The following is a 24,021-nucleotide window of genomic DNA, read 5'->3' as shown; positions in this document are numbered from 1 at the left end:
AAAATCATTATAACAAAAGGTGAAGTCGGGATCCATGAGAGAAGAAGTGAAGGACTTGGTAATTGGTATTGGAAAGATGTTGACGATTGTGTTGATATTCGGTGAAAGGAGATTGAACAATAACAATGGTAACAACAGGTTTATGATGGAACTAAAACCCTTTTAAGGACTTGACGTCCATATAATTGCATTAGGAATGCACTGGTCTTTTAAATTTTTTGTAATGAAGAATATAATGGAGGAAAGATGGGTTTCTATAGTATTATTTATTGTGATACAATATAACATTGGAGGAGGGTGGCTATAGCAACGTACAAAGAAACAAAAGAAAACAATTATATGCCATGACAGCGGTCTCAATCATCAGAAGCCTTTGGAGAATTATCGATGTCGGTGTCTCGCCCTTATGTGCCATGACAGCGGCTTTAAACTCCTCCACTATGGACTCGTCCTTGAACTTCAAGGCAAATGTAGAAAGACCACCTTTCCCTTCGGTGGCACTGTTGATGAAGGTAAAAGTAACACCCTTCTTGTCCATATTTGTGAGCTTCATATCAGGGTAAAGACGTGCATTCAAAATCAATCTAAAATTTCCCCTGGACCTCATAAGAAGTCTAGCTTTTCGGTCTCACTCGCAACATTAACCTTCAGTTCTCCCTTTCCTCGTTCCTTCCAACTTCCATCAGCGAACTCAAACAACACTGAATCTGCATTAAAAATCACTTTCTCATTTTCTTCCCCGGTTTCAACTACAACCTCCTGCATTGCTCCAAAACCACTTCCCTCATTCTTAGAAACAGCAGAGGCCCCAGATGCCCCCAAAACAGAACCTCCATTGTTGGATAAACCAAGACCAAAGGGCTTATCATTTTTCAATCCAAAAATTGAACCAGACCCTTCAGTTGAAATGGAACCAAAGGAAAATGAAAGTAGAAAATCCAGTTCCAGAAAGACCTGCAAAGGCATTTTGGCTACTTGAGAGCAGTTGAAATGACTTCAAATGGCCACCTTCAGCACCTGGCTCCGCACTTTCAGCTTTGCTGTCTTTCTTATCCACATTGTCAGTGTCCTCATTCTTATCATCGTTTTCAGAATCTTTGTCACCCCCAGTTCGTTCTATATCTAACTTGATGGCACTCTCGTGTGTAGCATCGTTCTTATCCTCATTTTCACTTCCATTAACATCTTTACTTTGTTCTTTATCTACCTCAGATTTATCATCAGTACTTTCCTTTTCTTTGGTGTGCTCCTTGTCTGCATTGCTTTCTTCAGCAGCCTCCTTACTTTCAGCAGGTTTATCCTCTGCCTCATCAATTTTGCTCTCTGAGTGCTTAGTTTCCCCATCTTCAGCTTTCTCAGAATCCTTAGCTACACCGTCACTAGTTTTTGAATCATCTGCAACAGTATTCTCCACAGCTGATTGTACTACACTAGTAGTAGTCTCAGCAGGATTAGCACTGGATTCAGGGGGAGCAACCAAGCGTAGTCCAGCAAAAGGATTTGCAGAAGGAGCAGAATTAGTCGGTTGGCGAGGAAATTCCCCATCCTCTTCAGCATCATTTGTCTTTCATTTGTCTTCTGAGAAATTGGATCTTCGTAATCTTCAGAGTTGAAAAGTTTAGGGTTAGCAACCACGATGGACTTGGCCAAGAAGAAATGAGAATCAAACAGTAACTTACTTTGCAATCGTTCATACGCCAACCGACTAATTCTGTTTGATTCTCATTTCTTCTTGGCCAAGTCCATCGTGGATGTTAACCCTAAACTTTTCAACTCTGAAGATTACGAAAATCCAATTTCTCAGAAGACAAATGATGCTGAAGAGGATGGGGAATTTCGTCGACAACGAAGACCCGGATTAGGGCTAAAATTACCAAGTTTCTCTATGAAACCAACTAAAAAGTAATGATTTTAAGTTATAATTAACATTCTCTTTGTGAATCCCCTTTTTCTTGTGCTGAATTGGGTTTTTCTGACAGGCCCTCTGTGGAGAGTTTGTTGCCGCCTCTTGTCCTTGATGATAGCTTGAAAGATCCGGAACAATTCTTCTTGGCGCATTGCGAGCGATCTTGTGGCCTCCTCGGGATCAGTCTCGTAGTCGAGGCCTTCTTCAACCGGCGTAGCCATTCCTAAAACCCCTCAAAAACCTAAACGCGAGAATCTGAACGTGTAATGAGCAAGAAACGAAAAGTGAAGGAAAGGCGCGAAATAATTGGGAAGAGAAGGGTTGCGAAACGAAGCGAAACCCTAGATTAGATAATTTTGGGAGATTTGCAATTGAAAAGTGTGAGACGAAGGCTCTAAAAGGGTTATTGGAGGAATTATCTGATACTGAAGGGTATTTAAGGAAATTCAATGTCATTGGTTGCCTTCTCACTCATGTCATGTGACACGTTTTCCATTTTTTATTTTCTTCTTCACCTTTTCACAACTTCACAACAAAAATATTAATAATTGAAGATATTTTTATATGAAAAAATAAAGTGACAGATTAAAATAATTTTATATTATTCATCATTATAATATATTAGTGAAATATTTCGTATTTTTATAATAATTAAATAAATAAATAATATTTGATGAATTAATTGATATTGAAATTGATTTTTTAATTTTATGATTTTGAGATATATAAATATATTAATTTTTTTTTAAAAAAATAATAATAAAAGAATATAATAATTTATTAAATATAAAAATTAAGATAATTTTTAAAAGAGATATTGCTTTATAAATTAATATAAATAGTATAAATTAGTATGGCTTTGTTGATTTTTATAATAATTATATTGAAAGTTACAATAATAATATTTTTTATTAATTGATAATTAAAAAATTATATTGACATGTATATTATTATATTTTTTATTATTATAATAATTTTATTAAAAATTATATCAACAATTTTTTTATTAATTAATGATTAAAAAGTTATATTCATAATGTATAATAATTAATTTTTGGCTTAAAAATTATGTTGTTTTCCTTTAGCATATTTTTTAAGTTTTTATTATTATTTATATGTTAAAATGTTAATTTTGTTTCTTTATCTTTTATATTTAAATTAATTTGATTATTTTAAAAAAATTTAATTTTTTCACATAATTTTCATGATTTAAATATGTTTTTTAGTTCTTTAAATTTAAGATAAATTTATTTTTATTTTCTCAAATTTAAAATTAGTTTTTTAGTTTCTATAATTATTTTAAAAATATATTTTAATTCTTATACTCAAATTTTGTTATTAAATCTGTCAAATATTGTGGTATAAAATCTATCTATTAGTATATTTTTAGTTAAAACATCAGATTGAAGACTTAGTCAAGCAGGGACAGCTGCAAGGTTTCGTTGAGCGTCCAAACCGATCGAGATACGAAGACCGGTCACGGAGACGCGACCAACTCGAACAAAGGACAGAAACACGTTCTCGCAGAGAACGTAGTCGGTCTAGAGATAGAAGAGAGGATGAGCCTTCGGCACAGCCTCGGCGAGTCATCAATACCATTGCCGGGGGATTCGCTGGAGGTGGCTTGTCTTCATCTGCACAGAAAAGACACCTGCGAGCTATCCGGCATGTTCATGCCATCGAATCCGCTCGTCGCCGCCTTCCCACTATAACTTTCACAGAAGCTGATTTTAAAGGCATCGATCCGGACCAGGATGATCCAATGGTAATCAGCGTCGAAATTCACAATTGTATTGTACGCAAGACGCTAGTCGACCAAGGAAGTTCGGCCGACATCCTCTACTAGAATACGTTCAAGCAGTTGGGCATCCCGGAGTCCGAGCTAGTTCCGTATGATGAACCTTTGGTCGGGTTCTCCGGCGAACGGGTCAAGACCAAGGGATACATCAAGTTGTCGACTCGGTTCGGATTTGAAGGCGCCGAATACCGAGATGTTTCAGTTAAATATGTGGTGGTACACGCCAGCACATCTTACAACATTCTCCTTGGACGACCATCCCTGAATCGGCTCGGAGCAGTCGTATCTACCCCTCATTTGGCCATGAAATTTTCGGCCGAGTCAGGACGAGTCGTCACGGTTCATGTCGACCAAAAGACGGCGCGGGAATGTTACTTCGCTAGTTTGCGACTGCCAAGAATAAAAGACGAGGTACCTAGGAGGCCGAGTGGGGTTCACTCGGTGTCCCATCATTCGACTGTGGACCTTGATCCCCGGATCGATCAGGATGAAAGAGTCGAGCCTGTTGATGACAAGCAACCGATTCAAGTAGGGGTGTTGGAGTCACAAGTCACTTATATAGGAGCCAACCTGTCCGAGCGGGAACAATTGGCTGTCAGCCAAGTGATCCTCAAAAATAGTGACCTATTTGCTTGGCATCCCTCTGACATGCCCGGCATTGATCCTAGTTTCCTCTGTCACAAGTTGTCCATAAGCAAAGAAGCAAGACCGATCGCTCAACGGCGTCGAAAGGCTGGGGAGGACAGGAAGGCGGCAATAGAGGCCGAGGTGAGTAAGTTGCTAGAAGCCAAGTTCATCCGGGAGGTACACTACTCAACTTGGCTAGCTAATGTAATAATGGTCAAGAAACTGAATGGGAAATGGCGCATGTGTACTGACTACACTAATTTGAACAAAGCCTGTCCGAAGGATGCCTATCCGCTACCAAACATTGATCGGCTCGTCGATGGGGCATCTGGCCACAAATTTCTGTCATTCCTTGACGCATATTCCGGATATAACCAAATCCGAATGCACCCTCAAGATGAAGAGAAAACAACGTTCATCACCGAAACAGCCAATTACTGTTACCGAGTTATGCCCTTCAGCCTGAAAAATGCCGGAGCCACTTACCAACGGTTGATGAACAAAATTTTCAGCGACCACATTGGCCGATGTATGGAGGTGTACGTTGATGACATGGTAGTAAAGTCAAGTAACGTATCTGTACACGCACAGGACTTGACTGATGTGTTTCACGCGCTTCGGCACCACCAAATGAGACTCAACCCCGACAAGTGCGTATTCGGGGTCTCAGGCGGCAAGTTTTTAGGGTTTATGTTGTCCAGTCGCGGCATTGAAGCAAATCCTGACAAGTGCCAAGCCATTCTAAGCATGAAAAGCCCAAGTACCCTGAAAGAAGTTCAGAAGTTGGCAGGCCGACTCACTTCGCTCTCCCGCTTTCTTCCTTGCCTAGCTGAGATAGCTAGACCCATCCTCCTTTTGCTCAAGAAGACCGAGCGATTCTAATGGACCCAGGAGTGTGAAACATCATTCCAACATTTCAAGGAGCGCCTTAGTACACCCCCAGTCCTTTCCAAACCAGTTGCCAACCTTGACATGATCATATACTTAGCGGTCTCCGACAGCTCAATTAGCGCTGCGCTAATACAAGAAAACCGAGAAGGGCAACAACTAGTGTATTTCATCAGTCGGACTTTGCAGGAGGCCGAACGACGATACCAGTTAATTGAAAAGGTAGCCTTAGGACTCATCTACACTGCTCGTCGACTCAGACAATACTTTCATAGCCACAAGATAATTGTTCGGACCGATTGTCCAGTGGCAAAAGTATTAAGAAAACCATAGATTGCCGGCCGAATGATGGCATGGTCGGTCGAGTTGTCAGAGTTTGATTTGTCCTTTGAGCCGAGAGGTCCAATCAAGTCGCAGCACTTGGCTGATTTTGTTAACGAGCTTACCCCTTCGGGGCGTTTTGAAGACGAACCATGGACCTTGCATGTCGATGGGTCTTCTAACGCCCAAGGCAGCGGAGCAGGAGTGATACTGGCCAGTCCCTCAGGCGTCACAATTGAGCAGTCCCTTCGGTTCGGTTTTCGTGCCTCGAATAACCAAGCGGAATACGAGGCCCTACTAGCTGGGATGCGGTTGGCAACCGAGATGGATGTGAAGCGAGTCATATGCTGGACCGACTCAAAGATAGTGGCCGAGCAGGTCAATGATAATTTCCAAGTTAAAGATGCGAACTTATTACAATACTATCATCTATTCCAAAGATTGAAGGATGAATTCAGCGAGGTTCAGGTTCGGCATGTTTTGCGTAACAACAATGAACGAGCTGATCAGTTAGCTCGGCTCGCCAGCAGCCGGAAGCCGGGACAGCTGCGCACCACTATTCATCTTGAAGTTCCCTCCCCAAGCGTAACAACCGAGTGCATGGCAATAGATGAATCACCCTCATGGACCACACCCATTCGGAACTATATCACTAACGGCGAAGTACCGGCCGACCCGTTGGAAGCTAAGAAGTTGCGCACACAGGCGGCTCGGTACTCTATGATAGCCGAGGACCTCTACAGACGGGGGTTCTCCACCCCGCTGCTCAAATGCATAGATAGTCACCAAGCAGATTACGTGATGAGGGAAGTCCATGAGGGTATTTGTGGCTCCCATTCCGGAGGACGAACCTTAGCAGCTAAAGTCTTGCGGGCCGGTTATTATTGGCCAACTCTGAAGGGGGACTGCGCCGACTTTGTCAAGAAATGTGTTCAGTGCCAAAAATACGGGAACCTCATCCATGCCTCAGCTGCTAAACTGCATAGCATCAGCTCTCCATGGTCGTTTACTTTATGGGGCATTGATGTACTCGGCCCATTTCCGGTGGCGAAGGGACAAGTTAAGTTTCTCCTCGTAGCTGTCGATTACTTCACAAAGTGGATTGAGGCCGAGCCGCTTGCCTGCATCTCCGCCGCTAATGTCCAGAAATTTGTCTGGAAGAACATAGTTACCCGTTTCGGCATCCCATATGCCATCATCTCGGATAACGACCTACAATTCACGGACAAAAAGTTCAACTCTTTCCTTGAAAACCTTGGCATCCGGCATAGGTTTACATCAGTTGAGCACCCCCAGTCGAACGGCCAGGCCGAAGCGGCCAATAAGGTTATCCTCACCGAATTAAAGAAACGGCTCGGTTCAGCAAAAGGGGCATGGGCCGAAGAGTTGCCAGAGGTCCTTTGGGCGTATCGATGTACACCACAATCAGCAACAAAAGAGACACCCTTTCGCCTGACTTACGGCGCGGACGCCATGATCCCGGTTGAAGTCGGAGAGCCATCATTCCGAAGACAGCACTTCCATGAGGAGTCTAACAATGCTTCGCTCCGAGCCGAGCTTGATGTCCTCGATGAAGCACGGGAAAAAGCACAGATTGTGGCCGAGGCATGTAAACAACGCATGACACGCCGTTTCAATTCAAGTGTTAAGCCGAGAACATTTCACGAAGGTAATCTTGTATGGAGAGCAACCGGGTCAGCCAGACGCAACTCTTCAGAAGGGAAGCTATCAGCCAACTGGGACGGCCCTTTCCGGATACGGCATGTCCTCAATAATGGAGCGTATAAGTTAGAAGAGCTGTCCGGCAAGGTCGTTCCTCGGACATGGAATTCTACTCATTTGAAGACATATTACAGTTGAATCAACATCATGTATTTACATTTCAACTATGTATAATGATGCACTCTTTTCCTTGAACCGGTCTTTTCTCCTCTTAAAAAATCGTGAAAAGAGGTTTTGGCCGGCAAGGTTTTTAATGAGGCATCCAATCAATAACAACACAGTTCAATTATCTTTGACTTACTATACATTTTTAACATTAAAGTTTTTACAAGTCTTCCCTGCCGAGATGTCTCTCGGCCAAGGATGTGACTTTCAATCCTACAAGTCTTCCCTCCCGAGATGTCTCTCGGCTTTCCCTCCCGAGATGTCTCTCGGCTAAGGATGTGACTTTCAATCCTACAAGTCTTCCCTCCCGAGATGTCTCTCGACTAAGGATGTGACTTTCAATCCTACAAGTCTTCCCTCTCGAGATGTCTCTCGGCTAAGGATGTGACTTTCAATCCTACAAGTCTTCCCTCCCGAGATGTCTCTCGGCTAAGGATGTGACTTTCAATCCTACAAGTCTTCCCTCCCGAGATGTCTCTCGGCTAAGGATGTGACTTCTAATCCTACGTCTTCCCTCCCGAGATGCCTCTCGGCCAAGGATGCGGCTTTAGTTTTAGATCTTCTAACCCGAGATGACTCTCGGCCAATGAGAAAAACATTGCGAAAAGAATTCAAAGCAGTATACGAAGAGAAAAATCGAATTTATTAAAAGGCACTATCGGCCTAGCAACAAAAAAAAAAAAAACGGGCACTATTGGCCCGGAATTACAACGCAAAAACCTAAGAAACTACCTCCGCCTCGCCAGGAATCGGACCAGCCTCAGGCGCTTCTTCCTCCTGAATTGTAACATCCTCATTTGGCTCGTTCGCCCGAGCCGGAGCTTCCTCGTCGGCTTGTTGATCAGGAGGAATAGAAGTGAGGTTCACCAGCTTCCCTTGAAAGAAATCTTTCGTCATGTCAAGATGGAAGTCTGGCGGAAAGTCGCCAAAATGACAGGCTTGCCGAGCCGCTTGGGCAAAGCCGGCCTGATGCTGGCTAAGGACCTTGGCACGCGCTTTCTCCTTATAGGCCTCGAAAGCGGTCTTCTCAGCATCCAACCCCTTCCCTAGAGCAGTAACCTTGTCGGTCTCGGTCTTCAAAGCAAGTTCGAGACGCTGAACCTTCAAGGCCAAGTCGTCGGCAACCCGCCCTCTGCGATCCATTTCAGCCTGGTACTTGCTGTTGGATGTTTGAGCGTCTGTTAAAGCCGCCAGCGTCTCTTGAAGAGACTTCTCCTGCTCAACAAGCTGCCGGCGCAGCCCATCAGCCTCGCCGTTCGGCTGCATAACTATGCTTTGGGCCATTGCCACGACCCGCACTTGGAACTCGCAGAAGAAGCTCCATTTTTGAGCCGAGCTCATGCGACTCAGCATCCCTTGGCCGGCTTCAGAAGTTAAGTCTTGACTCAGGAAATCCTGAGCGTTGACGTTCCCGGCCAAAAAACTTGGCGAAGATAGACCTTCTGGAACAGGGGGGCTAGCCACTCGGCGTTGTTTGGCCCGGCGACTCTCTTCCTCGGCCCTTGCATCCGGCCTTCTTTTTTCAGGTTGGGGCCGAGTGGGTTTCTTTTTCCGAGCCGACGACCCTACCCCACCAGCTTGGACGGTAGCTTGATTCCCACCCATCGGGGCTGGAGTCTTGTTTCCAGTAGTTGCCGCCAATTGATTCCGGATCAGGTTACGGATGTCTAGATCGTCATCTCCATGGGCAGCCATTATACCTGTACATTATTAGTCAAAATCAATGATAACACACAAATTTAAGTAAATAAGAAAGGTACTATACCAATTAGTTCCTCGACTACATCGGCCGATTCAAACAACCGGATCAGAGGACGACATGGTAGAGGCCGAGGTAGTTTGTCTAAAAAACTTAGACTCATTCTCTCCTCCGGGGACATGCGTGATTTGGAAACCGTGTCGTACTTGCGCGGCTTCCGGGTCCAATACAAGGGAAATAGTGGATTCCCTTCGGCATCAAAGAAATACTTTTTTCCTGGTTCTGGCCGAATCATCACCTTCATAAATCCCACTTTAAATTTTTTGTACGAGGTGGTAAAAGGTTGCAGCAAGCAATCATTGTGACGAATCAACGACAGCCACTTAGCCTTCTTCGTCGGCCGAGATGTATAGAAGTGCAGGAATAGATGTGGAGTGGGTTGGAGACCGAGGGCTAGACACAAATGCCTAAACCCTTGCATAGCGGCCCAGGTGTTCGGGTGAAGTTGACTCGGCGCCACATTAAGAAGCCGAAGTATACTCATGAAATAATTGTCAAAAGGGAGGGATATCTTCAGATCCCGGAACATATAATCATACACGTAAAAGAATGGGTATTTGGACGATCCTTGATTCAAATAAACGAAGTCTGGATTCGAAGCCCCGTCACCTCGGCACGGTTGGAAAAAGACAGCAGAAGGTTCTTCATCTTCGGGAAAGTTTAAAAACTTTATGGCTGATACGAAGTCCATAAGAGACTTCTTGCTCGTATACCGAGAGTATACACTACCAACTTCACCATGTACCCACGAATACCCGGGAGTCGATATGGGAGGAAAAATTCTTGACGATTCCCCACCCCGACTCGGCTGATCTTCAGAACCCACAGCCGATGCCGAATCATTCCCACTTTGCGACCGATCGGACCCCGAAGCCGACTCTGCGGATTCACCCCCATTCGAAGCTGAAGCCGACGCTACCTCCTGGTTCGGCGTCGTCCTTAACCTAGATTCCTCTTCGTCCCCAGAGGAGTCAACATGAACAATGTCCAGGTTAGCCATTACGTACCTGATGATTGAACTTGACCAATTGCTGTTGAGTACTCAAAACGCTCTCAAATAACTTCGGCTCGGAGCAGCTAGTAAGTTTGCATGTGGAAACCCTTCCCCCTACACATCTATTTATAGGCGTTCTTAATAAGCAACTGAAGAGACACCCCCTCGTGCCTACCGTTGGATCATTTAGATCCAACGGTCTAGGGCGCGCAACTCTTCGCATGCGTCATTAATGACCAACGGTTACATCCCTTCGCTTCCCACCATAACTTCTCGCGTACGCCATCAAATGCCCAACGGTTACAACCCTTCATATCCCACCATCAGTTGTAACCCTTAGCTTCTTCTTCAAGACACCAACTGAAAAATCCTGTTTTAATTTCATTAACCTTTCGCGTCGCTTCACTCCTCAAAGGCTGGGGGGCTTGTGTACCGGAGAGACCGTATCGGTCACGTGGGCCAACACGTGCCATTTCGTCAGGCACTCATGCATAGTAAGCCACGTACAAGCATCACCATCAACGTCGGCTCGGCATGAGGCCGAGAACCGACATCAGTCTGGTTAATGCCAATATGGACCATCATCACTCATCGAGTCGGCTCGGTCAAGTACCGTTCCGACATAGATCATACCGGAAGTATACAAGCTGCCATATACGGACTAGACGGCTCGGTCATTTGCCGTTCCGACTAGTATTGAATAGTCGGCTCGGCCTCTTGCCGAAGGGTTAAACAAGTTATAACGGTAATCACAATTAAGAAAGGTAAGTACATGATTAAAGCCTAACAACCAATTAGTACCGTATTACCTAATTTGGTAAATGTCTGAGAGGGCCCATCACGCTCAGGCCCATGTCAGATGCTATAAATAGGTCACACTTAACAAGGTATGTCACTGTTCATTAATTATCCTAGAATATCGTGCTTATCCTGACTTGAGCGTTGGAGTGCCTTTTGCAGGTACCTCCCCCCTCTGAAGAATCCGTTTGAAGTATCCGTTCGGCCCTTCTTACCAAGAAGACTACGAGTGTATCCTTAAGCAGGTACATTTTGGCGCCCACCGTGGGGCCGAACCGATAGCATTGCAGAAACACTGAAAGTTTACGAGTAAAAGAATCATGGTAAAAACAAGGAATACTAATTTTGAAGGGCAACAGTTTGAAGACGAGCATCAGTCCGGGGCCGAGACAGTTGAGGAGACAAACTTGACCGATATGGTGCGCCAGATGAAGGAAGAAATGATCGCCATGAAACAACAGCGAGAGAGAGATGCTGCCGAGATGGCTGCATTGAGAGAAGAGAATGTTGCGCTGAAAAATCAATACCGGGATCCCACATGGAAACCATCTGAGACAACTCACACACAGGGGTCGTTCCATATAACAGCGATTGTGTTGATATTCGGTGAAAGGAGATTGAACAATAACAATGGTAACAACAGGTTTATGATGGAACTAAAACCCTTTTAAGGACTTGACGTCCATATAATTGCATTAGGAATGCACTGGTCTTTTAAATTTTTTGTAATGAAGAATATAATGGAGGAAAGATGGGTTTCTATAGTATTATTTATTGTGATACAATATAACATTGGAGGAGGGTGGCTATAGCAACGTACAAAGAAACAAAAGAAAACAATTATATGCCATGACAGCGGTCTCAATCATCAGAAGCCTTTGGAGAATTATCGATGTCGGTGTCTCGCCCTTATGTGCCATGACAGCGGCTTTAAACTCCTCCACTATGGACCCGTCCTTGAACTTCAAGGCAAATGTAGAAAGACCACCTTTCCCTTCGGTGGCACTGTTGATGCAGGTAAAAGTAACACCCTTCTTGTCCATATTTGTGAGCTTCATATCAGGGTAAAGACGTGCATTCAAAATCAATCTAAAATTTCCCCTGGACCTCATAAGAAGTCTAGCTTTTTCGGTCTCACTCGCAACATTAACCTTCAGTTCTCCCTTTCCTCGTTCCTTCCAACTTCCATCAGCGAACTCAAACAACACTGAATCTGCATTAAAAATCACTTTCTCATTTTCTTCCCCGGTTTCAACTACAACCTCCTGCATTGCTCCAAAACCACTTCCCTCATTCTTAGAAATAGCAGAGGCCCCAGATGCCCCCAAAACAGAACCTCCATTGTTGGATAAACCAAGACCAAACGGCTTATCATTTTTCAATCCAAAAATTGAACCAGTTCAGTTGAAATGGAACCAAAGGAAAATGAGGAAGTAGAAAATCCAGTTCCAGAAAGACCTGTAAAGGCATTTTGGCTACTTGAGAGCAGTTGAAATGACTTCAAATGGCCACCTTCAGCACCTGGCTCCGCACTTTCAGCTTTGCTGTCTTTCTTATCCACATTGTCAGTGTCCTCATTCTTATCATCGTTTTCAGAATCTTTGTCACCCCCAGTTCGTTCTATATCTAACTTGATGGCACTCTTGTGTGTAGCATCGTTCTTATCCTCATTTTCACTTCCATTGACATCTTTACTTTGTTCTTTATCTACCTCAGATTTATCATCAGTACTTTCCTTTTCTTTGGTGTGCTCCTTGTCTGCATTGCTTTCTTCAGCAGCCTCCTTACTTTCAGCAGGTTTATCCTCTGCCTCATCAGTTTTGCTCTCTGAGTGCTTAGTTTCCCCATCTTCAGCTTTCTCAGAATCCTTAGCTACACCGTCACTAGTTTTTGAATCATCTGCAACTGTATTCTCCACAGCTGATTGTACTACACTAGTAGTAGTCTCAGCAGGATTAGCACTGGATTCAGGGGGAGCAACCAAGCGTAGTCCAGCAAAAGGATTTGCAGAAGGAGCAGAATTAGTCGGTTGGCGAGGAAATTCCCCATCCTCTTCAGCATCATTTGTCTTCTGAGAAATTGGATCTTCGTAATCTTCAGAGTTGAAAAGTTTAGGGTTAGCATCCACGATGGACTTGGCCAAGAAGAAATGAGAATCAAACAGTAACTTACTTTGAAGAAATGAGAATCAAACAGTAACTTACTTTGCAATCGTTCATACGCCAACCGACTAATTCTGTTTGATTCTCATTTCTTCTTGGCCAAGTCCATCGTGGATGTTAACCCTAAACTTTTCAACTCTGAAGATTACGAAAATCCAATTTCTCAGAAGACAAATGATGCTGAAGAGGATGGGGAATTTCGTCGACAACGAAGACCCGGATTAGGGCTAAAATTACCAAGTTTCTCTATGAAACCAACTAAAAAGTAATGATTTTAAGTTATAATTAACATTCTCTTTGTGAATCCCCTTTTTCTTGTGCTGAATTGGGTTTTTCTGACAGGCCCTCTGTGGAGAGTTTGTTGCCGCCTCTTGTCCTTGATGATAGCTTGAAAGATCCGGAACAATTCTTCTTGGCGCATTGCGAGCGATCTTGTGGCCTCCTCGGGATCAGTCTCGTAGTCGAGGCCTTCTTCAACCGGCGTAGCCATTCCTAAAACCCCTCAAAAACCTAAACGCGAGAATCTGAACGTGTAATGAGCAAGAAACGAAAAGTGAAGGAAAGGCGCGAAATAATTGGGAAGAGAAGGGTTGCGAAACGAAGCGAAACCCTAGATTAGATAATTTTGGGAGATTTGCAATTGAAAAGTGTGAGACGAAGGCTCTAAAAGGGTTATTGGAGGAATTATCTGATACTGAAGGGTATTTAAGGAAATTCAATGTCATTGGTTGCCTTCTCACTCATGTCATGTGACACGTTTTCCATTTTTTATTTTCTTCTTCACCTTTTCACAACTTCACAACAAAAATATTAATAATTGAAGATATTTTTATATGAAAAAATAAAGTGACAGATTAAAATAATTTTATATTATTCATCATTATAATATATTAGTGAAATATATTTCGTATTTTTATAATAATTAAATAAATAAATAATATTTGATGAATTAATTGATATTGAAATTGATTTTTTAATTTTATGATTTTGAGATATATAAATATATTAATTTTTTTAAAAAAAATTAATAATAAAAGAATATAATAATTTATTAAATATAAAAATTAAGATAATTCTTAAAAGAGATATTGCTTTATAAATTAATATAAATAGTATAAATTAGTATGGCTTTGTTGATTTTTATAATAATTATATTGAAAGTTACAATAATAATATTTTTTATTAATTGATAATTAAAAAATTATATTGACATGTATATTATTATATTTTTATTATTATAATAATTTTATTAAAAATTGGTGCCAAAGGGGGGGGGGGGGGTTGTGGTTCCTTGGTTCGGGCCCCCCTTTCGGCCTATTGTCTGACCGAGGGGGTGCCAATTGGTATGGCTCTTTGGTTCGGGCCACCTTTTCGGCCTATTGCCTGACCGAGGGGGTGCCAATAGGTATGGCTCCTCGGTTCGGGTACCCCTCTCGTCCTATTACGTGACCGAAGGGGTACCCACCGGTACACTACCCCCCCCAAGCCCGAGGATGAAAGACGAAGGGGTTTACAGGAAAGAGGCTCGGGGACATTTAGGGTTTAAAATATAGGGGGATGTATATTTTCGGGAGTCGTGTCAAGTAGATAGTGACCGTTGCATGCCATGGCCACCTTTGGGTTGCGTGCCCTAGGGTTATGTCTTTTCGCCTTTGGGGGTATTTATTACGAGCCTTTCGGGTTGCCGTGCAGAGTCTATATAAAGCGTTGAGGTGGGGTCTTATGCTCCACGCCTTCTCTACACTGCCTCCATATACTTGTCTATGAGCCGAATACTCCCCAAAGGTTGGTTTCTTGAGTCCCGATCCACTTTTGTGATAATGGCCACCGAAGGTGTTACGTTGTCGTCAGGGTCGTCGGCTAGTGGTAGGGCATCGGCACATGATGCTGTAGCCGAGGTGTTAGCGTTTAATGCCGAAATAGGGGTAGTTGGGGGTCCGAGTAGGTCAGGATCAGAGCCTAGTGAGGCGTCGGGAAGTTCCAGTGGGTCAGAATTGCCCGATGCCGAAATGAGCCCTGGAGATTATAGACAGAAGTTCCCCCCTTGTGAGATCCCTGGGTACGATTGGGTCGATGGTGAAGTGGCAGCCTACTTCTCTCGTTTTCATGAGAGGGCTGCCGTGATACGCCTTCTCGGTCTTTGCACCATGGGCCGATGGGAGGGTTTGGATCCCTATCCTATCATGTTACGCCGGTGCCGGGCCGAAGGCCCAGGGGAGCTTGATCTAGTCTTTCTTGCAAAGCGGGAGGGTCAGGGAGATTTCTTTTATATGTATGAGTGTTTCTTTAGGGAACTGGGAATGTCTCTTCCCTTTGATGAATTCCAGATGGGGGTCCTCCGCGTTCTGAACGTGGCTCCGACCCAGTTGCACCCGAACGCGTGGGCTTATATGCAGGCGTTCCGGGTGTTATGTAGATATCATTACATAGAGCCGACCGTGGGTTTATTTTTGCATTTTTTCTGCACGCGTCCATCTAATAAGTCTGTGAAGTGGTTGTCGCTGATTCGGAACCCTGACCGACCGTTGTTGACGCCCTTCACATCGTCCTTTAAGGGTTTTAAGTCGGGGTTTGTGAAGGTAATCATAGACCCTGCAGCCGGCCGAAATTATTTTTATGATGCCGAGCGGGAACCCCTCTTTCCCCTTTATTGGACCCCGCAGCCCCGGAAATATGATGACTTTCCGGAGGAGATGATGACCGACACCGAGTTGTCAGCCTTAGAGGTTCTAAAGGGATTGCCAAAGTGCATCCCTTCTCGTTTTTTGGTGTTGCTCCCCAAGTCGCCTCGGCCTCGTTTTGAGTTAGAGGGTATGTTTTATTACTTCCGATTGATCGTGCTTGTTAAGTTGATATGTGACTTGTTCGATTTTTGCAGGTTGGATGGCACAACAAGGCTTGGGCTTGTCCTACCGGCAACTGATGAGGAATAGAGCACCGGCCGGTTCTTCTGCCGAGGATCACCGTAGTGTGGCTATTGATCCTCCTGTTCAGACCTTGGATATGCCTCGTCCACCTCCTCCTGTGGTTACTCTTCCGGATCCTAAGGGAAAGAAGAGGAAAGACAAGGGAAAAAGGAAAACTGATGTCGCCGACCCCGAAGCTCCTCGACCCAAACAACGCTGAGTGGAGGGTTCGTCTACTGATTTGGCCATCCCCTCGGCCATAGTGGCAAAAGATTTCTTGTCCGAGGAGGTGAGACCGTCCCGGATGATGTCGGGGGACCTCTTGTCAGCCCAAGGGCATAGAATGCTTGACTCTGCGACCCCTTCGGCTCAGTGGGCGATTGCTTCGGAGTTGCTTGTTAGGGCCACGACTGTTCTTCGAAAGATGGCCTTGGAGCCGATGGGTGACCTCCATAACATGCAAAAAAGTTTAGAGGATACCAAGGCGGCTCTGCAAGACTCTCTTGTGGCCCAAGAGGCCTTGGCGAGTGAGAAGTTGGCCCTTGAGGCCGAGGTGGCTCGATGGAAGGAGGCATATGGGGATATGGAGGGCCGAGTTGTAGCGGCGGAAGATGCCGAACGTATGCGGGTGCAGGAGGTGAAGGAGGCCCGTGTTGAGGTTGAAAAGGCAAAGGCTGATGCGGATGCCGCCATGGAGACCTTCCGGGCTGAGGTGGAGGGAAAAATCGTAAAAGAACATGAGGAAGGTTTTTGGCACGCTGTTCGGCAGGCCTCCCATTTTGGCACCTTTCCATCGGATTTTTCATTCGCCTTGAGTAAAGACTTCTTTGGGGGCGAGTTTTTGGATTTTGCCGAGGTGGCGGACAATGTTGAGCCAGACGAGGTTGCGCCGCCCCGGTCGGCGCCAGTGGAGGACCCCGGGACGACCGTTCATGAGGATGAGGAGACCGAGCAGACTGCCGATGCCGATTGAGGATTTGAGGCCTTTTGTTTTTGTTTTTTGCTTATTATACATCTGTTTTGACCAAGGTGTATAGACTTAGGGTATACTTTTTGTTTTTTGTATGTGAACTGTGCTGGCCATTTGGGCCGGAAAATGATTGTACCCTTCGGCCAGTAGCGCCGTTCGGCCAAAGAGCCTCTTAATGAATTGCTTTTGCTTCTGTCTATTGTGTTTTATCGTTCTCAACTGTTAATCTTATTCAAATCGACGTATACGGAAAATCCGATTGAGTGTAGTAGCACGCGAGGTAAATAGTGGTTAACTCTTAGCCGATTGTGGAGTTCGGGAGGGAGTTTTAATTTTGACCTTGGTGGAGTGAGTCGATTTTGGCCGAACGAATAATTCGGGAAGGAATGGTGTTTTCAACCTTGGCCGAGTTAGGATTCTCGGGAGGGATGGTAGTTCAACCTTGACCGAACGAGGAGTTCGGGAGGGGGAACGATGTTTTCGACCTTGGCCAAACGAATAGTTCGGGAGGGAATGCTGTTTTCAACCTTGACCGAGTAGTTCGGGAGGGAATTGAATTCTTCGTCCTTGGCCGAGCAAGGTTGCTCGGGAGGGAATCAAGTTATTCGTCCTTGGCCGAGCGAGGTTGCTCGGGAGGGAATCAAGTTATTCGTCCTTGGCCGAGCGAGGTTGCTCGGGAGGGAATCAAGTTATTCGTCCTTGGCCGAGCGAGGTTGCTCGGGAGGGAATCAAGTTATTCGTCCTTGGCCGAGCAAGGTTGCTCCGGAAGGAATCAAGTTATTCGTCCTTGGCCGAGCAAGGTTGCTCGGGAGGGAATCAAGTTTTGACTTGTAATTAAATTGGACAGATGATCGATTCAAAAAGGGCTTGTTTCATTGATATGGTGCCTCGTTAAAAACCTTTCCCAGAAAAACCTCTTTCACATTTTTATGAGAGGGCAAAACCTGAGGAAGGAAAATAGTACACCGAAACAATTACAACTGTTAACTGAAATAATGTTTTAAATGTGTTGCGTTCCATGTTCGGGGAATAGCCTTTCCCGAGAGCTCTTCCAGCTTGTAGGCTCCATTCTTCAAGTTATGCATTATGCGAAAAGGGCCGTCCCAGTTGGGTGCAAGTTTGCCCTGAGCTTTGTCCTTTCTTGCTTCTCCGGTAACTCGCCATACGAGGTCCCCGGCTTGAAACTCCCTCGGCTTCACCTTGGTTCGAATTTTCTTTGCCAACCTGGTTCGACAGGCCTCCATGTTTACCAATGCTTGCTCTCGGGCTTCGTCCACCAAGTCCATCTCAATATTGAGTGTTTCCCGGTTGCTGTCCTCGTCAAATTGTGTTCGTCTGAGAGAAGGTTCTCCCACCTCAACTGGGATCATTGCATCCGTGCCGTAGGTTAGCCGGAAGGGTGTCTCCTTGGTTGAACTCTGAGGCGTGCACCGATATGCCCACAAGATTTCGGGTAGCTGGTCCGGCCATGTTCCTTTAGCCTGTCCGAGACGTCGTTTCAATTCTTTAAGGATAACCTTATTCGCAGCCTCGGCCTGGCCATTGGACTGGGGGTGTTCGACAGAGGTCATTCTGTGTTTGATTCCTAATCCGTTCAAAAATTCATTGAAACGTCGGTCAGTGAATTGCAGCCCGTTGTCCGTGATCAAGGCGTACGGGATGCCGAACCGGGTAATAACGTTTTTCCAAAAGAATTTTTGTATGTTGTTAGCCGTAATGGTGGCCAATGCTTCCGCCTCGATCCATTTGGTGAAGTGGTCGACGGCTACAACGAGGAACTTGACTTGACCTTTTGCAGGTGGGAATGGTCCCAGAATGTCCATACCCCATATGGAAAACGGCCAAGGCGTGGCGATGGAGTGTAACCCCTCGGGGGGTTGGTGAGTTAAGGGTCCGTGCTGTTGACAGGGCTTGCATTGTTGAATGAAATTTGAACAGTCCGCAACCAGTGTTGGCCAATAGTATCCTGCTCGGAGAACCTTGGTTGCGAGGGTCCGGCCTCCCGAATGAGTTCCACATACGCCTTCATGGATTTCTCGCAGCACATAGTGCGCCTGGTCCGGTGTTAAACACTTCAGCAGGGGGGTCGAGAACCCTCTTTTATATAATTCTCCCGCGATCAGGGTATACCGTGTCGCCGTAACCCTCATCTTTTTTGCTTCCAACGGGTCATCAGGTAATGTTCCCGCTGTCAGGTACCTCTTTATTCCTGTCATCCAGTCGGGGCTGTCTTGCTGAACCTGTAAACACTCTGGTTTTGTGATGCTGGGCTTCGGCAAATCTTGTTGTATCATACTTCGTAAGTGGCTGACCTTTTTGCTGCTGGCTAGCCTGGCCAATTGATCAGCTCTTACGTTGAGTTCCCGAGGCGTGTGCTTGACTTGGACATCTTCGAAGTCTGCCTTTAGCTTATTGAATGCATGAAAGTACAACAACAGGGTCGGTTCTTTGATTTGGAAGATGCCGCTGACCTGCCCTATTACTACTTGTGAGTCGCTCCAACATTGTATTCTTGAGATGCCCAAGTCTTTTGCCAGTCGTAGGCCCGCCAAAAGGGCTTCATACTCAGCCTGGTTATTGGACGCTTTGAAACCGAAACGAAGTGACTGCTCGACAACTACGCGGCCCGGTCCTTCCAAGATGATACCCGCTCCACTGCCCTGTTTGTTCGACGATCCGTCTACATGCAAGGTCCAAAGGTGTGCTTCGGGGGTCGCCGTCGACGTGAACTCGTTTAAGAAATCGGCTAAGCTTTGTGCCTTTATGGGCCCACGTGGTTCGAATCGGATGTCGAACTGTGATAATTCGATGGACCAGGAGACCATCCGTCCCGCCAATTCGGGTTTTTGCAGAACCTTAGTTATGGGAGCGTCAGTTCGGACGAGCATACGGTGACTCTGAAAGTAGTGCCTGAGGCGTCGAGAGGTGTGGACGAGGGCGAGGACCGTTCTCTCAAGATGTTGGTATCTGGTTTCGGCATCTTGCAGTACTCGGCTGATGAAGTAAATCGGCATCTGTTCTGATTTCTCTTGCACCAAGACGGTGCTGATGGCCTTGTCGGATACTGATATGTACATTATCATGTCCAGCTGGGGGTCGGGTTTAATCAACAACGGAGGGGTAGCGAGTATCGCCTTGAAGCTGTTGAAGGCTGACTCGCACTCGTCGGTCCACTTGAACTTGGTGGCTTTCTTTAGAAGGGACATAATGGGTCGTGATCTGTCTGCCATGCAGGGCAGGAACCGAGCCAATGAAGCTATTCGTCCTGCCAAGCGCTGTACTTCTTTGATATTAATCGGACTCCTCATGTTGATGATAGCCTGACACTTGTCAGGGTTAGCCTCTATCCCCCTTTGTGACAACATGAAGCCTAAAAACTTTCCCCCCGCTACTCCGAATGTGCACTTAGCCGGATTCAGTCGCATGTGATGGCGTCGTACTTCGTCAAAGATGGAGCGTAGGTCTCTGATGTGGTCGGGTCCAGAAGCGGATTTGATCACCATATCATCTACGTACACTTCCAGACTTGTCCCAATTTGGTTACGGAAAATCTTGTCCATGATCCTTTGATAGGTTGCCCCCGCGTTCTTCAAGCCGAACGGCATTACCTTGTAACAATAGTTTGCCAAATCAGTGATGAACGCGGTTTTGGCTTCGTCCGGGGGGTACATGGGTATCTGATTATACCCGGAATAAGCGTCCAGGAAGCTTAATCTGAAGTGGCCGGCCGCGCCATCGACTAGTGCGTCGATGTGAGGGAGAGGGTACGCATCCTTTGGGCATGCCTTATTGAGGTCGGTATAGTCAGTACACATCCGCCACTTGCCGTTTGACTTCTTGACCATTACTACGTTGGCCAGCCAGGTGGAATACCTAACTTCCCGAATGAAGCTTGCTTGTAACAACTTAGCTGTTTCCTCTTTGATTGCTTGGGCCCTTTCTCCACCCACTTTCCTCTTCTTTTGTGCGACGGGCTTTGCATCTCGACAGATCGAGAGCCGATGGCAATGAAAGTTTGGGTCGATGCCTGGCATGTCACTAGCTGTCCATGCGAACAGGTCGGAGTACTTCAGGAGAACTTGCTTGATATCTCTTGCTTCAGTTTCTGTTAAATGGGAACTCAGGTATGTGACTTCTTCCTCCCTAGTTCCAAGCTGGAACGGGATGGTCGTTTCTGTCGGCTCGACTCTATGTTCGTCTTCGGCTCTGGGATCAAGTTCTAAAGCATCTATCTCGGGTGAACCAGTGTCTCCGACGACGTTGACATCTTGACGTCGGGTTGGTTTCGGCATTGGTTGCACCTTCAGGCTGGCAAGGTAGCATTCGCGGGCTGTCTTCTGGTCTGCGTGCAAGGTGATGATCTCTCCCCCTTCAGACGGAAACTCCATTGCCAAGTGGGGGGTAAAGACGATGGCCCTCAGCTTATTCAAGGAGGGTCGACCTAGAAGAATATTGTACGATGTATTAGCATTTACTACCACATACTGTACTTTGATTCTTCGTCCTTGCCGGTCATCTCCAAAATAAGTGTACAAGTCTATTGTTCCCCGAGTGTCCACGCGTTCACCTGAGAATCCTACCAATGGCTCGTTGTATGCTGCTAATTCCTGTTCAGGGATGCCGAGTTGTTCAAAAGTTTTCCAGTAAAGGATATCGGCCGAGCTTCCTTGATCGACGAGAGTTTTTCTCACGATACAGTTGTTGATTTCCACACTGATGACCATGGGGTCATCTTGCACTGGGTCGACGCCCTGAAAATCTTGATCAGTGAACGTGATGGGAGGCATATGAATGGCAGCTACCCTGTCAACAACATTGACCGACTTGATTGCCCTCAGGTGTCTTTTCCGTGCCGAAGACGACCCTCCGCCCCCTGCGAAGCCCCCGGCAATGGTGTTTATGACTCACCTGGGCTGATTGCGGTCTCGTTGATCGTTTCTTTCTTGGGACCTACTGCGCTCACGGGATCTGTTCCGGGGAGGTGCTTGGTCTCGACTGTCTCTTCTACGCTCCCCTCTCCCCGAGCGGTATTCGTTTCTTCTACTATTTGTTGCTTGTATGAAGTTTCGGAGGTGGCCGGCTTTGACTAGGTCTTCGATGCGATCCCGAAGGGCGGAACATTCCTCCGTCGTGTGTCCTCTATTTCGATGAAATTGACACGCTTTAGTCTTGTCGGCGTGAGGAGGGGTCATAGCTCTACGAGGAACGGCTAAAACTTCCGTAGCCAAAGCTTGCTCCAACACCTTGGCCCTGCTAGTGTTGAGCGGAGTATATTGCATATACCTTGGACCTCTGTTGTTATTCTTTTCGCGATCAATATGCTCACGAGGACGAGACTTGTGGGGTTCCTTGTCATTTTCTCTTCTCACAAGGGATAGGTCGGATCGGTTTTGGTTGCGGAACTCGGCCAGTTCCTCCATCTGCATGTACTTGGTGGCCCTTTGTCGCAGGTCGTCCAAGTCGTATGGCGGTTTTTTGCATAAACTATTGACAAAAGGCCCGGGCCGTAACGCAATGGTGAGGTGATGCATGGCTACAGTCGGGTCTAGGTTCCGGATAGACAATGTCATCTTTCCGAACCTTTCCATAAAAGCTCTTAGAGGTTCTTTCTTCTCTTGGCGTATATTAATTAACGCGATGGATGTGAGCTGATGAGGTCGGCTCGTAGCAAATTGTATCACAAAACGAGAGGACAACGTTGTGAACGAGTCTACCGAGCCGGGCGGGAGTCTCGTAAACCAGTTGAGCGTCGGTCCTTTCAACGAAGTAGGAAAGACCTTGCAAAGGATACTATCCTCGTCAGTATACAGGCCGACCTGGGTGACGAAAGCGTCGAGATGTTCCTCCGGGTCGGAAGTACCGTCATATTTCTCCAGAGTCATGTTCTTCCAGTTGTCAGGCAAACGAGCTCCGGCAATATCTGGTGTGAACGGCGTCCTTCCCTGGCGTCGTTGATCTTGGGTCGTAGTTGGTCCACCCGATGGCCGAGAGGTGTTAACTTCCTTGTACCATCCTGAGGATTCCCCCTGGTCCCGGATTGACTGATATTGTGCATCATGTGTGGGGTGCCATGTTTTGTTATCGCTCCTGAGCTCAGCATTCTCTTTTCTCAGGGCTGATAATTCGTGCGCGTCTTTCTCTCGGAGCCTTCTAAGTTCCATCATTTCGGCCTTCAGTTGCTCGAGCGCCGAAGATGGATTAGGTTGTTGAGAACGGTCTACATATGATTCTTCCATTCCGTCATTCTGATTGTTTTGCCGCATGGGAGTACCTTGGGGCATCCCGAATGGATAATCGGTTGCGGCGTTATCCTGTTGACTTCTCGTAAGTACCATCTTGCTCTAGGGTTGAGAACCGTTCTGGTTTCGGCCCCACGGTGGGCGCCAAAATGTTCCTACGTAAGAACACTCTTCTTCTAGCTCCTTCCTTACTATCTTCAAATCCTTCTAAGTCTTCGGTGCCGACCGAACACTAACTCAGTGGTGGGGGAGGGTACCTGCAAAGGCACTCCGACGATCAAGTCAGTACTCGGTTCAGAGCAATGAATGCTTTATAATGAATAGTAACGTACCTCATTTATGTCACATCACCTGTATATTTATAGTGACATGTTTGGGCCTGGTGGGCCTTCATCCTTGGGATGTGGGTAATACGTGACTTATCCTTAATCCTGTCTTAATCTGGCCTGATAATTAGTATCTTAGTAGGTATTTGGTTTTCCACGTGTTCATCATGGGTTTTTCACTGTTTTCGGCTAAGCATAAGGCCGAAGGGGTGTTCGGCCAAACTTGGGACCGGAGGAGTGTTCGGCCAAGTTTGGGGCCGAAGGAGTGTTTGGCCAAGCTTGGGGCCGAAGGAGTGTTCGGCCAAGCTTTGGGCCGAAAGGGTGTTCTTGAGTAACCACTTCTCTTTGGGTGTCTTTCCTAAGGAACTGAAGGAGTGTTCGGCCTAGCCCGAGGCCGAGGGGGTGTTCTGTTAGGTATGGTGCCGAAGGGGGGGGGGTTG

General features: G+C 46.0%; 2 pseudogenes; both read right to left on the bottom strand.

The window, feature by feature from the left end:
- Positions 1–139: 139 nt before the first annotated feature.
- Positions 140–1,567, bottom strand: LOC145952894 (nuclear pore complex protein NUP50A-like; annotated as a pseudogene).
- A 10,152-nt stretch (positions 1,568–11,719) lies between these two features.
- LOC145952540 (nuclear pore complex protein NUP50A-like) lies at positions 11,720–13,154 on the bottom strand (annotated as a pseudogene).
- Between the last annotated feature and the right edge of the window lie 10,867 nt (positions 13,155–24,021).

The sequence above is a fragment of the Cajanus cajan genome, chromosome 10, assembly GCF_000230855.2.
Source record: "Cajanus cajan strain Asha chromosome 10, NIPB_CcT2T_4, whole genome shotgun sequence".
Classification (NCBI taxonomy): Eukaryota; Viridiplantae; Streptophyta; class Magnoliopsida; order Fabales; family Fabaceae; genus Cajanus; species Cajanus cajan.
Note: the sequence above shows the minus strand (reverse complement) of the source record. Positions and strands in the feature narration are given on the sequence as shown.